This window comes from Danaus plexippus, chromosome Z, assembly GCF_018135715.1.
Source record: "Danaus plexippus chromosome Z, MEX_DaPlex, whole genome shotgun sequence".
In the NCBI taxonomy this organism is placed as follows: Eukaryota; Metazoa; Arthropoda; class Insecta; order Lepidoptera; family Nymphalidae; genus Danaus; species Danaus plexippus.
This window is the reverse complement of record NC_083559.1, coordinates 15803782-15821444: the sequence shown is the minus strand read 5'-3', so window position 1 is coordinate 15821444 and position 17663 is coordinate 15803782. Positions and strand designations below refer to the sequence as shown.

Here is a 17663-nt window from a genome sequence, read left to right as displayed (position 1 = left end):
ACAGCTGATCTTGTCTATGCGGGAGTTATATTAAATTTTCTGTCTCTTTTCCTCAAACGTGTAACATATTTTCCATTTCGTGTGTTCCGTACTATGTTTTTTGCTGTTGTTCCATTTGCTGGTATTGCTTTTTGGGTGATAAGAAAATTATATGTAGCCTCTTGTAGTGATTAATCTGAGCGGTTTTGAACTTCTTCATCTGAATTACGCTGTTAATTTAAGGCGTTGGAAGAGTGAAACCAGGTGAGTTGTTATTGCGCATTCAATATTGCATTTAAAAGTTGACAGCAGTTGTTCTCGCGAGACACTCTTTATTTTAACCTTGGGCCTCAAAAATGTTATCGTTAAGGTCCCTGTCTTCGTTCAATGCTTAAATAGTAGTAAATATGATTCGTCCTACCATAGTATTGTTCTAATACCTTCAAAGTTTAGTATAAAGATAACCATGAATTAGTGGCTTATAAGATCTAAATCTTGAATCGGGCTCTCAAGTGGTGGAAAGTACAAAGTCTGTCTCTTATTTGTACACAAATCTAACTTCTTAACATTGAAAATGCTTTTACAAATGCTATAATACTCCTCTTTCCTATTTATGCATATCATCAAAAAGACAAAAATGAGGGTAGGTAAAACATTCAAACTCAAAAAATTATTATTAACCTTTGTGATGATGTCAGCATTCTCAATATTTATTCAAAATACAACTGACCTACACCGCTGTGATAATGAATCTCGAAGATGTTGGTAATGCCATAATTTTGTATAGGTTTTTTATTTTTGTTATATTCTATGTTGACTTCATCCATTTGTTTCATCACCATATTATGTAACAAGTTTTGTAAGTTGACTGACATTTGACACATTTTTGATTACCATATCCCAAACTGTTACAGCAATAAGGCCGAATATTTACTGCATGAATATTGTATTGTTTTCTGTTCCCTGAACAGCACAAACAAACATATGTATGTAGAAGCAATATTGAATGTTTGTCATGTGCTGGCTGGTAATTTATTTTCGTTTTTAATAAAAATGGCCAATTTTAGAACGGTTTAAAAGTTAAAAACTTTTTTTTTTATTTAAAAGTTAAATATCAAATGCTTTGTCTCTTATACTGATACACTGACTTCTCCGCTTCATCAATAGTTTTAAATGACAAATGAATGATTTTCTTGGATAAGAGGGTACTAAGAGTACTCAGCTAATAGGTCACGGGCCTTGTCTACAAAAAGTCCTTTAACAACTTATTTGGTTACACTTCTCTGATTTTTCTCATTGGACTCAAACCTTTTAGTTTGATATAATATGAATGATAAAATACATGCCCATACATATATCATGATAGATAGTACTATAAGTACTTGGAATGAAATATATTTTTATTACGAGATGTTTGTGTTACATTCAACAGAAGTTTTGTTGTATTGGATAGTAATATACAAACAATATGTGATTAAGTGTTGCGAGAGTGTCCAAGATTTTGTACGGAACACACCTTGAAATACTAGCTTGCTATATTTGAAATGTGAGCCATGTTGGTTTTTATATTGGTGCTCCGATACTTATATCTACAATTCTTGCTTATAATTAATATATCGCTATTTATTTGTTATTTGTAACGTTACCTGGAGTGTTCTGTGCACACCCTGTGTATGAATTTACCAGAATAACGCGATTTTATTCAATTGTCAGGATTGTGATACAGTCTACAGACTCCGCGACGTGGTTGCTTTGGAAACCAAAGATATTTTTTTAACAAGGTTGTGTAAAACATGAAGTAGTGTGTCTAGAGTTGAATGTGGATATACACCGCTCGTACATTATCGTCTAATTTGTCATAGTAAAGCGGTCAAGACGGAAAGAGAACATATTGGTTTTTTTTTTCATTACTATTTGTATTCTTCTGTTCGGAATAGTTTGCCTGTACGGTCAGACGCATCCTAAATACGAGACTTTAAGTTTCGCAGTTGTGCTCGATCGTATGAGCGTTCTCTGACGGCGATTGTATCTAGCGTAGGTTTGTCAAAAGTATTATTTTTTACAATAATGCTAAAATATTTTTCTTCGGACTTTTATCTTCCATATCAAATTCCGAACAAAGAGTTAAGAGTTACGTTCAAAGTAGTGTGTGTTATTACAGCACGTCAACTGTTGACGGGCGGACTTAATTTGTAGGTGTAGGATAGAGTTTCGACTCCTATTTAAAACTGAACCTGTTCAACACGAACTTGGCGACTGAATTCCGTAACAACTCGGTCTTTGACAAATGTTCGGAGGTATGATAAAGTGTTAACCGAGGATTCCACTAACTAGAGTTGTTGAAAACTTCCGCGACTTTAAAGGCGTTTGAGTCAAACGCTGCAGAGTTGAGTACAGGTGCTGGTTTAGTACAGAGGAACAGTTTCTTCGTTATTGAAGTCACAGTCGTTAGTTAGACAAATATTGCTAATGCAGAACTTGCACTTGTCTGTAACATAATTGAGTAAAGTTGGCTGAAGTTATGAGTGGATCCTATGTTATAATATACGAGTGATATGGATACTATACATTGTTGTCATACGTCGCCTCCTGTGTCGTGTGGACGATATATGATATTCGTATTTCAAAAACTGTTTTTTTACAACATTAATCCGGAGTCACGGAAGCCTCCCGCCGTCCTTCGCAAGGTCTTCGTAATTTGAGAGGCTTGTGTGTCTCGTTTTAACAAAACTCAATGTTGAAACAAAACCTTATCGAGAATTTGTATCTTGTTATATAAGAGACAGTAATTCGTTTTGTTATTATATTATCTCTATCATAAAATTTATTTTTTATTTTTATTATTTATTTTACTCCCCTTTAATTTAATAACAAAAACGATTCTTCGCCCGAGCCTTCTTTCTGATTACGTTATCTTGTGCGTGGAACTTAATGTCTTCTCTGCTCTCCAAAATATGATTCCTGAATATAATGATTTAGTTTTCGCGACACGCCTGTTCCTTTGTTATACTTGTTTAATATGTTTCATGCGTGTGTTGTAAGTGATACTGGCGTCGTAGTATGATGATATCAATCAATAATATCCACAATAAAAACGTTAGACGTCTTCGTAATGAAAGTTTTAGGTTTCAACCTCAGGGACTATCGATCCGATATTAAAAATGTTATATGTCCCATTTGTCAAAGTATGTCACGCGCTACATACCATCACGACACTTAAATCAGGATAACCTGTGTAATGAGATTATGAGACTGGGTGGTTTTAGTTGGCCTTGTCATTACGTTGACTTAACAGTCGGATAATCTGCGAACTTAGACTATACAAATATTTTCAACTTACATCGGAAGAAGTATGCAATGAACCATGTAATTAATGAACCCGCCAGTTCGTAGAATATCCACCTCTGGCTCCGTCCTATAAAAAACTCATTCGTAAAAACGCAAGTTAGCCACGTAGCTTAATATTATATAGTTATATTTTAGTAAAATCTCTATTTCCAGGTATAATTTTTGATTCAACATGTGCGATTAACTATAAGTCTTTCAGATCAGTTTGTTATTATTGATTTAAAAATATTTGACTTTTAAATAAATTCGAATCTGATGGTAGTCACAGTATCCTGATGGAGAATTAAAACAGACAGAGACGAAACCTCATAGCATTCAAATGATTCACTGGTACTGGTGCCGGTGAATCCATTCATCGCGTCGCAGGGAGAGGAGCTTCAACAGTGCCCGGACTAGCTACCCAGGTGTGGGTTTAAGTAGCCCCTATCTAACGCGCGTTAAACGCTCACCTCCACCGTCCAAGCTCCTCTCTCTACCCAACCAAATTTAATTAACTGTAATGATGTGTACATCGCTGTGAGATTCAGAGTAGATTCTATCAAAACGCCATACGATTTCTGTTCATATAGAACGACATGTATATATAGAGTATATTAGATCTCTTACACAAATAAATTTTCTAGTTACATAGCTATTTTGGAAATTAATTAAAAGTTGGAGTGGACTGCACTTAAACTTTGTAAGCAGTTTTAATTGTTTTAGAATTTTTTGTGTACTTTTCAAACCGCGTCACACTTGCATAAGACACAGCGTACTGTAATAACTGTAGGTAGTTATGAATTTGAAACTGTTCGAGAGGTGATTATCAGATGTTTCTCCAGGCCGTAAACAAGTTATTTGTAATCTATCAAACGCATACGAAATTATACTTATATAGACAAAAAAAATATCCAATCATCTGCTTGTTCAATGTGTGCAATTCATAGTTTAGTACCTTTAGGATAGTCGTTGTAACAAACAGACCAATCAACACACGCCATGTAGGTATATAACCAAACAGTACAGTACAGTAATTAGTATTCCTTGCATCCAAGTAGCTCGGTCTGAATTATAACTAGTCTCGTGAACGCCGAGTTTAAAAATAAATAGTATTTACTAAGATTCATTAATATTACAATGATAGAGGTCTGCGCCGAGCGTCCCCTGCCGCTAGATGGCATAGCTGACGCTGAATGGCGTAACCTCGGCCATCATAATATGACATATCATAACTGGCGTACCGAGTAATTATATTACATGTAATATATTGTAATAATTATTGTTCTTATGTATTCTACAAGGAGCGACCGCGGGCACGACTAGTACTAGTTGGAGAATACAAAAAACGTGTTTCAACAGTTCATAACATATCCTCGTGCTGCGTGTTCAATTGTCTAATATTATTAAAAAGACTTTAAGCTTACCGGCCACAGAGAAATGATGAATAAAATGTTAAATATTAAATTGTTTATTTATAAACGATGTATATATTAAAAATCTATCTGGTATCAGAGGTCTTATGAAAGGACAAACATGTTTGTATCGGGTTAGAAATAGAACGGGAAGGTCGTCGACCTTAGATAGTTCACTTGAAGTTAAGTGCGACGTTACGTGTATTCATTATATTGTTAACAATCAAATAATACACCTTAATTATACCACGCCACGCCACGCCACGCCACACTAAGCCACGCCACACTTCTATTATACATTTGCAATTCTCCTCAACCTATACTCTTTACGTTAGCATCTCTCACTACGTCTCTTTTATACTCTTCAGTTTGCTTATCATTATTTTATTGTTTATCACGTGCACTACAAATAATGTTGTGCAAAACGAAACTAATATTTTTCGGATCACTACGCGTATTTTATTATTTTAATAACTACATACTCCCCACGTTTCGGTTACATTGCAGAAACGTCGGGAGTATGTACCTAGTTATTTACGCGAAAAATATTAGTTTCATTTTAATGAACACTCGCGAAAGTCTTAGATCTCATTAAGGTTGTGCAGGTTTTTATTGAATATTAATGATAAAGGGAGAGATTTGTCTACTGAGTTAAGTTAACCACTTTCAAGGTTTTTAATATTAGATAACTTTCATTGTGGACACACGGCTCTATATATACATTATAATGCCTTAAAATATATACATATGTGTAACTAAATAACGTAAGTCCTGTGACAGTTCGAATTTGTTATTCTTTTTGTGGATAGCAGTTTAAATGAACCGAAGTTCGGGAGTTTAATGTACGGAACAGTCACGTCTTCCGGTGATCGAAAGACGCTGGAATGCTTCCAACAACATCCCCGACCCCGGCAGAGAGAAATATCATGTCGCAGGTTTGGCGGTGATTCATTTTGAACTGCCAGTGACTCCTTAAAGCTATACAGTCCTAGTAGTAGACTATAGCGCCTGACTACAGGATATTACACGCTAACACCTTGAAGGACTTTAATACTGAGATCAGACAGCGCTCGTCATTGTGACCGCTCTCATTGTGCTTAACGTTGGCTCGCTTGACTCTAACGTACCTAGAACTGTTATTATTCTGCCAGTTTCTGCTTCAAGACGTTCTATATTTCATTGTACACTGTACGTTATTCAATGGAAGATGTTTCATATTTAATTAAAATCTGTAGATATACAAAAAATCTAATTATATAATGTATAACAAGTCGTATTTTCTTACAGCGATGACGCGGTTCTTGATAAGTCAGTAAAATGTATTGTATAATAATTAGTCTTCTACAAAACCTACGTAGATACAAGACATACGATGTTTTAATAGCATTGTACAAAAACAAAGAAAGTATAGCTTAAAGAAAAACAGAAATGCGAAAAGTCAGTCTCCTTCATTAAAATTGTCTTCGAGTTTATTTTTGAATAAAGTCCCTTCTGTCGCGACTCTCTCATATTGCTAATATTTGCAAACGATAAGTACAATAAGAGCGAAGCTTTTGTTAAATGTAGTGACTACAAGAAGACGGAATTGTTCCGTTCAAATATTAAATCATTTATATAAAACTAATATATTTTCGGATATACTACGCGGATTTTATTATTTTAAAACTACATAATCCCGACGTTTCGGTTGCTTTTCAGCAACCGTGATCACGGGCAGACGAGACGTAGTATATCCGAAAATATATTAGTTTCATTCAAATGATTTAATACTCGCGAAAGTCTTAGATCTCATTATATTAAATGATATTGTTTCACAGTAAAATATTTCACTGAAAATGAACTACTCTCGAGAAAGCTAGCATTAAGATTAAGGAATCAAAGACATCGTGGGCGAAATCTGTTTTAATCAATGTATGACTTATTCTCTGCATGTTCGTTCTTACTTCTGTGATATCTATAGTCTAGATGGAGTTGGTTCACTTTAGTCCATCACAGATGAGAAGTGTCGGTCTAGATTATAGCTGAACCTCACGTATTTGTATTACAAGTATCACGTATGCTTATATTTTGGATCCGAGGCCAATTAACTAATACATCAAGCGTAAACAAAATGATGATTTTGAATATTTAAAAAATTGTGACAATAATCATCAAGTTATTTTATTTAAGCAAAATAAACGATAAGCGATTGATTTCTATATATGTAAATAAGATTACAGCTTCCGTTATAATGAACCTGCAATGTTTTTGTTTACGTAACTTTATTATATATATTTATGAAACAGCCACTTCAGTGCCCAGTATCCTTAGTCCAAGTTTGCATCGGCACACTAGGTGGGAAGCGTTTCTTGTCTCATTCAATAACCTACGTTAATACTATATTGTGCGAAGATTTATGACTGAAAAACTTGAAACGCTCCGTATGTGGTATAACTACAAACTAAGACTAAGCATACAGTTAGCATTATTGATATTGGATACCCGTGTTTAGTGAGAGCGGCGTACATGCCCACTAAGATCGTTATGCAACATAGGATTACGTCTATTTAACCGACTTCATACAAAAAAAGTTGTGTGTGTATTCACTATGTATTTAACATTTTGAGTAGCTTTATATGTACACGGTCCTAAATCATAGATTTTATTGCTTCATAGTTGCTTGGTAGTGTTTAGCCTATTATCAATAATTATTATAAACACTAGTACATAGTTAGTGTTGCCCGAGCGTAAATCGGAGCCTGCAGTGTTCTAAGTATTAGTACTGTGAGCGTTTACTTATCGAAGTTGTTGGCTTATAACTATTACTGGGGCCTTAGTTGCGGAGTATAGTACAAATCCTGAATAGGGTATTTTGGCCGAATATTAGGAGTTTAGTTGACTTATTGATCAAGTTATAACTTGAGTTCTAAACTTTAGGTATATTGAGTTTTCATAAAATACATGTTCGTTTGTTTTGATGTCGTTTCGTACAGAACAGTCTCAACTCGCGATATATCCATGGCTGAGTTTAGTAATGTTGGGAAATTGAGTGATTTTGATAATTCCAATCGGAATGGTTTCTTATATTCCTGTTATTATGTCTTACTATCTTTTTCTTCTTATATAATTACCCGCTAAAACAGTCTTTATCATTTTTATGACCCCACTCATGTTCAGACTCTGGGCGATGTATCGATGTATCAGACAGACAGTCGTTCGGTTTGTTCATTCAATCAATCAATGTGTCGTCTACATACGCGCCATTCAATTACTGTAAGTAGACACGTGTGAGAGCTGAGATATATTAATATGTTTTTCAATAAGTTAATACCAAATTGAAAAAATTTATATAACGATTTAAACACTCAAACTTTCTTACAAACCTCAATGTGTTTATAAACGCGGGTCATTGTTTTATAATTGTACGAACCGAAGATATGTCTGCATTTTAAAATAGAAGTGAAATTTTCATAGTGTGCATTAAATTAGTATAAAGCATTGGACCGGTCGTCTGCTTGTCTCTCTCAGTGCAGCCCAGCGCCCTTGACAGAGTACGTTGGACGATCCGCGCGGTGCAAGGGAAGAGTGGACGTCCGTATGCTAGCGAGAAATGTTCACGTGTATATTATTTATATACAGTTAAAATATTATTGATACATTATCAAAATATTCTAAATAATTAAAACATAAATATATCGATGAAAAAAATTTCAAGTGTATTAAGGTAGTGTTATTAAAGAGGCGTCACGACATCATCAAACACATATAATATGACATAATTATTTCAGTGTGATCTCTCTCCTCTCGTATCATGGGAGTGTGTTTCAGTTGACACACCTCGTCACCAGCTATTTCTGTTCTGGTCCAAAGCGTCACCAATTATAGTTATTTCTGTTCAAGGCGTCTCTTTATTATAAATTTGTATCTATCATTATAATGGCATAATGTTCCGTGTTTTGTTTGTCGCAACTCGCACTCGGAACATGAAAGGCGCCCGTGCCACGTGACCGGCTCTTATCACTACATATGTTATCATAATATTTTCATGCACTTGCTATCATGACCTTCACATCTTCGTATCGAGGTCATCCGATATAACATTCGTGTAGTAATCACAGTTGTTTTATGAACATTTTGTTTTTGTGACAAACAAAGCTTCAAGGTCCTTCTGTCCCGAGATATCAGTATCGTGTGTTAGACATATTACTATATTTAATACTCCGCTACTATGAGTGTCTAGTTTCCTATGTCCTTACGAATTATTTTTGGCATCTATATGTCATGTAATCTGAACAAGTCGTTCGACATTAACGTGCATGTATTAGGGAAATTCTTATAATGTATAGTATCTAGGACGCTCAGGACCGTTTGCTTCCTCTGTCACACTCTTAGTATGAGTTAGTGATAATTAAAAAAACTACAGTTCAAACGATTTTTATTCATAAACGTATGTTACGGAAGTGCATCGTGTCGTATATCGTACGTGTCTGTTCATTGTCGTATGTAGGCAGGTAGATCGCAAGCAAGGACGGAAGTAAAAACTATAATTAATGCAGTACTAACGTGTTTACGTAAGTATCTAGCTGTATCATTGCGATTGGAGCTTATTGTATGGAGTTGAGACGTTTTCAAAGTATGCTATAAAACAGATGTTTTTTTCACAACAATTCCAAGCATCAATGTCGTTTAGTAAAATATGTATTTTATTTTTCCCTCGTAACTGTCGTTTGTATTCAGCTAGCCACTATATCAATTGAGACGTCATACTTAAATAACTAATGCTATTCAGTTTGTATTACACAGCCGGAGGTATAATTTGTGGTAACAATCAATACTAGTACATAATATCATACTGTGGACGCAAACATTCCTACATGCATATTAATTGATATATGATATCGGCTCTATTCGTATCGGAAGTAGAAACATATTTTTTTATTACTTTCGTTAGGAATATTTATTTAATATCACGAGAACAATATATATTTTCATGTTAATTTTCGCACAGAAATATAAAACCGTCTGAATGTAATTTATTTAATGTTTGAATTTAACCTTCAGTCGTCTCGTCACATGCGAGAGGTCGATGACTCGCATGGTGTTTATTCATTTGTACCAATTTTAACAAAATCTTACATAGACGCTCAGTATTATATCAACACACAGAATGTTTCTATACCGCTGTACCCATAACAGAACTGTTGGAATCGGTTTGCGAGATATGAAATAAGTTTGTCCGCAACTGGTATGTACATTGGATGATAAAACATATTTTATTATGTGACTTTGAAAACGAACTGTCCCATTCTATTAATAAATATTATAGAAAATAACACTTGTAGTGTTCTTCTATGAAACCTTCATCTGAGGTACAGAAGAGAAGAGAAGGTAGACGTGTGTGTGACTGTGTGTGGTCAGCCACATGCATGTGTGTGTGGCTCCATGACCATCGATAAGAGAACGTTATCACATCCGATAACAGTAACTACGGCGCCGTGTCCAACTTTCATATAGACATTGTTTACACTTTTATTTGTAAGTTTTAATATTGATAAGACACACCTGAATGTAATAAACGCCTGACTTGCAACGATCATAATAAAAAATGCTAATATTCTGTTACAGCTGCGATTGCTATTTGTTAGAAATGAAATTATATTTCCTTTGGCACTGCACTGAATATTAATTAAATTGAAATCATAATATTCTTATGTATCGGAGACTCGCTAAGTCTTCGCAGAAATGGAATGCAATCAAGGGTCTCAACTGTTGTATTGAATACTCCCGGCTCTTCAGTTCGTGTCCTCGTTCTCGGTATTTCCCTATATAAATATATTTACTGTAATTTTATGACTTCGGACGTCCTTGGGCTGCTGTTGAATACTGAGATGCTCTAAATACTGGAGATTAATTACTTTAAAGTGACATTGAAATGTTGATACTGAAATGTGACTTGTCTCTTAAAGTAAGGCTTCTGGTTCCGTCGCTAGCATCGCTTTACGTGATTCTTAAATGTTCTAAAAGATTCTTGCAAAAATTAATTTAATTTATATTTTATATAACTACATTTTTGTCGAGAAGTCTTTCCAGTAATTACTATATATCTTTTGCCAGCAAACCCGTTTATACAGACGTCTGAATCATTTGTAATTATTGTAAATTACGGGGGTGTTCAGATAATAACTTTAGTTGAAATAATGGCGCCTTACAAATTTGTTATTTATTTTATTATAATATAATAAACATAATTCGGCGTCATAATAAAAGTTCAGTGTCATAAAACAGAGAGTTTCCTCACTTTACTATATTTAACAAACTTCCCACTTTTTTTGGATTTTTAATTAAGAAATATTAATTCGGTATTTTATATATGTTTCAGGTAAGCTGTTAGTGCGCGGTAAGTTTTATAACCCGGTATGTGAACGCGCGTAATGTATCGTTAAGTCGTCTCCGAACCCGACCAGCCCCTTCCCGCTGTCATGGGACCACGAGCTGTTAGGGTTCAAGGTCGCACGGTCATGTCCCCCTTCGACATTTTACGACGCTCACATCAGATAACTTTCTCCACTAACCTTCGATTATATTACTACTCTGTGCGTCAGTTTAAATGCTTTTAACTCCACGATACGCTGCTTGTAACAGTTTCACTGACACTAGTACAGAAGTCCAACACTCCGACACGTTAGACGCGGTGTGTTGAGTTTTGTCATGTTTTATTTTATTTATTGATAAATTTGAAGCAGCAAAACGTTATTGTCACTATCATATCGTGTGTACATTAATAAATCCAACATTTCAAAATGATTTACTCAGTGAATCATCAGCAAACAAACTGATATACAATCCCTCGTACTGTATTTACATTGGGATATACAAAATTATTAAGATTTTAATGAATTTTCGTTTGTTTTAGTCACGAGACAGTTGTTATTGAAATAATTTACAGTGTATCTCTAGGGTAAATATTACAAAATTCAGAACTAGATTTGCTTTTAATTTTTATAACTAGATTTTATCTCCGAGTACTTATCATTTATCTAGCTGTGCTGTGTGTACGCTCTCCGCGTCAATTTATGTTTTTTATTATTTACATTAATAAATATAAACAAAAATTCCAGAATAAGTCAGCCAAGTTACTCCCTATTACATCAATAACCTGACATACAGTCACATTAAAACCTGCTCAGCCTTTTCAGAGTTTACAGAAAATAAAAAGACAGAGACTGATAAAAAATTGTTAAAGAAATATTTGTATGCTTTTATGTGTATATATCCATTTACTGAAAGGTTATTTATATGGAACATACATATATATGAAAATTAAATATATGAGTAGCTTTCAATTTTACCAAACAAATTTGTTCAAGAGATTCTTGACAGAGATCACTGATGGGAGCACTATTTTATAATGTCCTGAGTGAAACCTGAGTGACCCGAGTCAACTCTACGACCGCCTGTTTGTTGTCAACAGTATCATTTTAATACTGTGAATGTGGTAAAGAAACTTTTACCTTCACTGACTGAACTCGCGGCGTGAGAAACGAGAGACGATCATTAAAGTAATAACTTCAAGACCTCGAACAAAGAACCGTCGAATGAAAGTAACACGTCAGTGATATAAGATACCAGCTGCAAGGGATACTTGTTGATCATTCTACATAAAAACATTATGCAAATAAGATAAACTAACTATATAACACTTGTAAAACACTTAACTGGCGTGAGTTTAAAGTATACAGCAGCTTTCAATGAGCGAATGGATGCTTCTAGAAGTCGCCAACAAAAAACCAATCTACCGCGGTCCGCGTGTCGCGTCACGTACGAGCCGTTAGTGGGTTAAGGTCATGGGGGTGTTGTGATGAAGGAGATCTATGGATATGGACAGTGGTTCACGGGTTTTGTATTGATATAGTGTATATTATTATCAAACAGATATAAAATTCTGAATATAGAGTTATAATGTTACTAAAAAGCTCCACGATGTATCAATATTTATTTTCATTTACATGTTCCACGTCCCCTCTATCCGTGTGTCATCATCGCGATCCTTCTTCATCAAAACACTGCCGCCCTTAACCCACTAACAGCGTGTACGTGACGCGGCACACGATGCTTTTGTTTTTTTGGAACTCTTCTAGAATGATCTCGTCCCATTATTGGAAGCTGCGGACGTTCTAAATATATTTGAAGTGTAGTAACCTGGAGAGGTTATAGGTAAATGTTTTAAGTTTAGACGAATTTATTTACTCAATGTTGTAAAGAAAAACACTTTAGTAATAATTGCTACATAGAGTCGGTTAAGTGTACGAGAATGTATGTGTGTTAGTGTTTCAAGGAAAGTAAACTTTTAAAATATATGAACATACTAGTTTTTGCCTACAACTCCGTTCGCGTGAACATAAGACATGCGCTCGGAGAGAAAAGTGTTAAGTGTGTAAAAACAATACATATAGTAACCTACGTTGCAGCCTTTTCATTTTAAACAACTCAGATACAGACTGTAGCGCCATCTGCGGGGCTAATTCGTGAATCTAAACCATATGGGGCGCCACCCAAATGCATACAAAAAAAATCATTCAAATCGATCCAGCCATTTAGGAGTTCAGTGACGTACACACCTACTCTGAGTTATATACATATACATTTTTATTGAAATTAATCATTATATAAAATTTTAAACATTTGATAAGTAACAAGCGTAGAGAGTTGAGTAACAAAATACAGTGGTAACATTTCCCTGTAACTTATAACCTTTCACTATTGTTATATAATTTGCATGTAAAGTGTCTGTGTGTGACAAGCAGACGATTTAATTGAGTAAACAAACTTAATACTCTACATGAAACGTAACATCAGAGAGATCTCACAGTTTGAGACGCTAAGTTCGTTTGACTCGCATAGAGAGATGTGCCCAATTAGCCTCCTTGTATTGTAATAATACCTTTGATATTTACAGAGAATATGAATTTTCTGGTACAGAAACGTCAAGCTCCTTAACATTTGAAGTTTGACTAATCTTCAATATACGCGTCTGTACCTTGATTCTCACAAACTATTCTCAGTTTCAGCTTCGTTATGACATGATTTCCAACCGTTCGTTATTATAATGTCGTTGCAGTGAAACATTAAATGTTAGTACAATATGTTTTTTGGAGCACACTCTCTGATTGCACGTAAATGTCTTCAACTCTGCACTCTACCGTTCAAGGAACGTTTTCAATAAAATATTTCATAAAAGAATTACATTTTCTCGCTCGCTTCTATAACAGTGTTATCCTCGGAGAGGCGGAAGCAAAACGGCATTTCATTTATACAGCTCGAGTCGGCGGAAGATGTAGGAGTCCTTGTTGGTTCGTCCGTGACGTCATCGGTATTAATAAGTATATTTAATTGACGATTACGTTACTATCCACACGATAGTAAAAACCGACACAGTACACAGCACACAGCACGCACTGTGAGGAACTGTTCTCAGCGGCGCTACAAAAAGGGCTGCTCTTGCATCGTCACTTAGTTCCGTAGCTAATAAATTCCCGCCTGCTGTCTCGTTCTCCAGTCAGTCGTTTGTTCAGATTTCATTTATTTCAGGTATTAGTATACGGAATCTTATTTCTGTCTGTGCATTTATTTTATAACGTTTTGTATATTCCTATTCGCCGCCTGCACCGTTTGTATTTCCATCAATATATTATCGCTCGCTCGCTTCCTACACGCTATGGCCCTTGTTGAATCGTTAAAGTACCATTGTTACAGTACTATTAGTTTGACCATAAAAAACACAATTATAAACTCTCTATTGCATAAGGCTTCGCCTGTGCTCATTTTATTATCTTTTGTATTTTAATATCTTTTTAGGGAAATGTATACGTTTTTGAGTTTTTTCTGCATTAAAATATGCAATATATATTTTACTGTTTTTTTTTTTTTAATAAAATTAAAATGAAACGGTCTAGATTCAGTAACAATATTTTAGAGTTATTTGTCCAAGCGCTCTACAGTCTACGGAGTGTATGTGAGTATCAATTAATAAGAATGTTCCGATAGTTTTTGCCCCTGCCGAGTGTTCACTCACACACGACGTACTCGCTCTTTTACAATAATCATTGACGTATCACCATACTCTATGAGCCATGATCAGTCTGTCGTTTTCGTGTACTATGATGAGGCAAAACTTAACGCCGCCTCCCCACCCCCTTCGTCCCCGCCGGCGCCTATTCCTCGTCCACGTCTCACCTCGGCAGACTCCCCCCAGCCCGCTGGCCGCTGCCTGTTTCCAGTTGGTCCGCAGCTGTCGCGCGCGCCGGTCGCACGTCTGAAGCGACGCTGTAGTCATAATATGGATATATATAACATCCGCGCCCTCGTCAACATTCACTTCTGTTATTTGTGGTTTTGCGAAGTCTCCGACAAGTATAAATGGATTATATTGTAAATCGCATCCGGTGTGGGATAGATTTGTAAGTTCCGCAATGGAATCTCTAGTATGGCTGTATGGCTAACCGAGCGGCCGACGCGACGTGTTGGGCACATGGCTTCATCACGTTAACGCGGCAGACTGAATAGAATACGTCACTAAATACAAGTGTCTTATATTGTATACCATTACAAACATCGCAGATAATCTTATATTATATTCCATAAAGTATATTGTAGAGCGAACGGTTTGTTTAAATATGGTAGTGTGCCTCCGCACGCACTCGTGGCGTCCACGTTACATTATGGCGGGTTGTAATTCGTCGTACAAGCGTTACAGTTGCATAATTATCATTCCAATGTAACATGGCTGTTGTGAAGCGTGATTGATACACATGCCTCATATATAATGTTTATCAACATCGCACCGGTTTGTAGACAATGATTGCTGGCATGTGTTGGACCGGGCGCCGTTCGAAATGAATTCAAAATAAAGGCGAGTGAGAGTGACCATCGGTTTTGCAACAAATTGTGATTCTTGAAGCGAAACATTGCTTTGTTCAAAGTACGATTCAGCCCGAGGTCACTGGCTCCAAGATGTTAGTTAATCACTCAGATCCACTCAATGAATCGCCTTTAATAATCGCATTCCTTTATTTACTGTTCTAACAGAAACAACGACGTTTCGAAGCGGACCGGTTCATCGGCTATTGAAGGAAAATTGTGTTCGGCTTGCATTCAAAAGGAAAACTTGTGGTTTGTGTCGATTTTCTCTTTCGACATTCCAAGAGCACGTTTTCTGTCGCAGACATTGTTTTTCGGGGCTGCTTCTTTCTTATTAGATTTTAATATTAAGACGTGTCTGTTGCGCTTAGTTTAAACCGGAATATATTTTTAAATTAGGAAAGAAATACATTAAAAACGTTACAAATTCGGTTGATATTCATTCTTCGACTACAATTATATTTTTAAACTAATATTAATAGTTTAAATGAAGATTTTTCTTTGGACAGTTCTGGACGGACGTTAGGATATATTTAATATTCAGTATCCTGCGCCTTTTACTGTCGTTTGCGTTTAATATAGCTATTACGTATATCATCTAAATAGTGTGAAAATAAAAATCACGAAAAAAATTACAAACCACACATTGAAACAATGTTACAAATATTTTATTATTATTTATAAGTACGTATAACGCTTTACAAGTCCTTAGTTTTTATTTTTAAACTGGGAAAATACATTCTTTGAGTCCACCACTGATGTTTCCTTGGAAAAGCCACGGCTACGTCTAAGTTATAATGTAAAAGATACAAAACACATGATATTGTTTTTGGCTCTAAACTTTAATACACGAACTTACATTCTTGGCGCATTAGGGAAGGTTATGCAACGGGAGACTGCCACGTGGCATAGTGGAAACCTATGCGCATGCCCGACGCCACACCAAGTACATTCCCTATACGTGTACACCGCCCGGTAGACCATAGTATAGTATACTATAGTAGTAACGCTTGAACTTTCTAGTATGATCGACAGGATAGCAAGTATTCATTATGATAATTGCTATTCTATTCGTTTGATAAAAAAATCTATTTGAAGTTTCAATGAAATGTATGGATCTAAACGATAGATGTCACGAGTGATTATATTAATGTTTAAGTATATCGGCGATAGGGTAAGTGGTGATGCGTCATCAGAGCGGCTCCGTGAACCGTCACCATGGAGTTGGGATCCACGTGGATCTGATGAGTATTGCGCAGGTCTACGTTATACAGCTGGCATCGCAGAAAATCGTTACCACATACCATGCTACATCCTCGCTGACAATTAACACACTCCGCGCACTGATTAATACGACGGCGATCTAAAGAAATCTGTTGTTATGATGACATTATCAGACATTATCAGTCGGGGCGTTAGACTCGTGATATGTTTATCACGTTTTGGAAGACCAAATCCGAGTCCCATATAGATAAGTGTCGCTTGTATGCATGCCAAATTTCGATAGTAAATATCTTCGCCCCCCTTGTAAACGTTTCTGTCGGTACTCAATGTGATAGCGCCGCGTTATTAATTATCATCTGTCATTATTCGGGTCACGTTTATAAACATTTTTGTTGTGAACTAAACAAAACCGTTTCTTATCTCGAACATTAAACACGGAGGTTGTGTTATATTCGTTTGTGGATCCGAGCCAAAATACTTAAACTGTTAAGTTCCTTGAATTTGAATTCATATAATAATTTACAGTAAACTCCCCGCGTGTCATAGCGTCAGTACGTAATGCCTCCGTCTGTTTTATTATTTTTTGTTTGTTGAATGATTTACATTCAGAGCTATAATCTACGCGAGTGCAGTTTCATTTCTGAGACGGTCCCGCGTTGGCGACCTTGCAGACAGAGAATGTATGTTATTTCCGTATTAGCGGCACAGTTGAGTCGAGAGCGTGTGTATTAACGGTCAGTCGTAGACGGTCGCGGCTAGACGGAGCTTGGAAAACTTAAACACTCGAAATAATATATACACAGGAAGGAATATTTGATATTACAA

The 17663-nt window shown here is 35.8% G+C and overlaps 1 protein-coding gene across 7 annotated transcripts in view; it reads left to right on the top strand.

Annotated features, from left to right (window-relative positions):
* Positions 1 to 38: 38 nt before the first annotated feature.
* LOC116777141 (myotubularin-related protein 3) overlaps positions 39 to 17663 on the top strand; it is a 43724-nt gene continuing 26099 nt past the window's right edge. For 5 of the 7 annotated variants that reach the window (XM_061526266.1, XM_032670525.2, XM_032670522.2 and 2 more), the window contains exon 1: positions 14985 to 15154. The gene's annotated coding sequence lies outside the window, so the exon portion shown is untranslated. Of the gene's footprint in view, positions 244 to 14981; positions 15155 to 17663 lie in introns of those variants that run through there. The other 2 variants (XM_032670526.2, XM_032670523.2) reach the window with 2 other exon arrangements.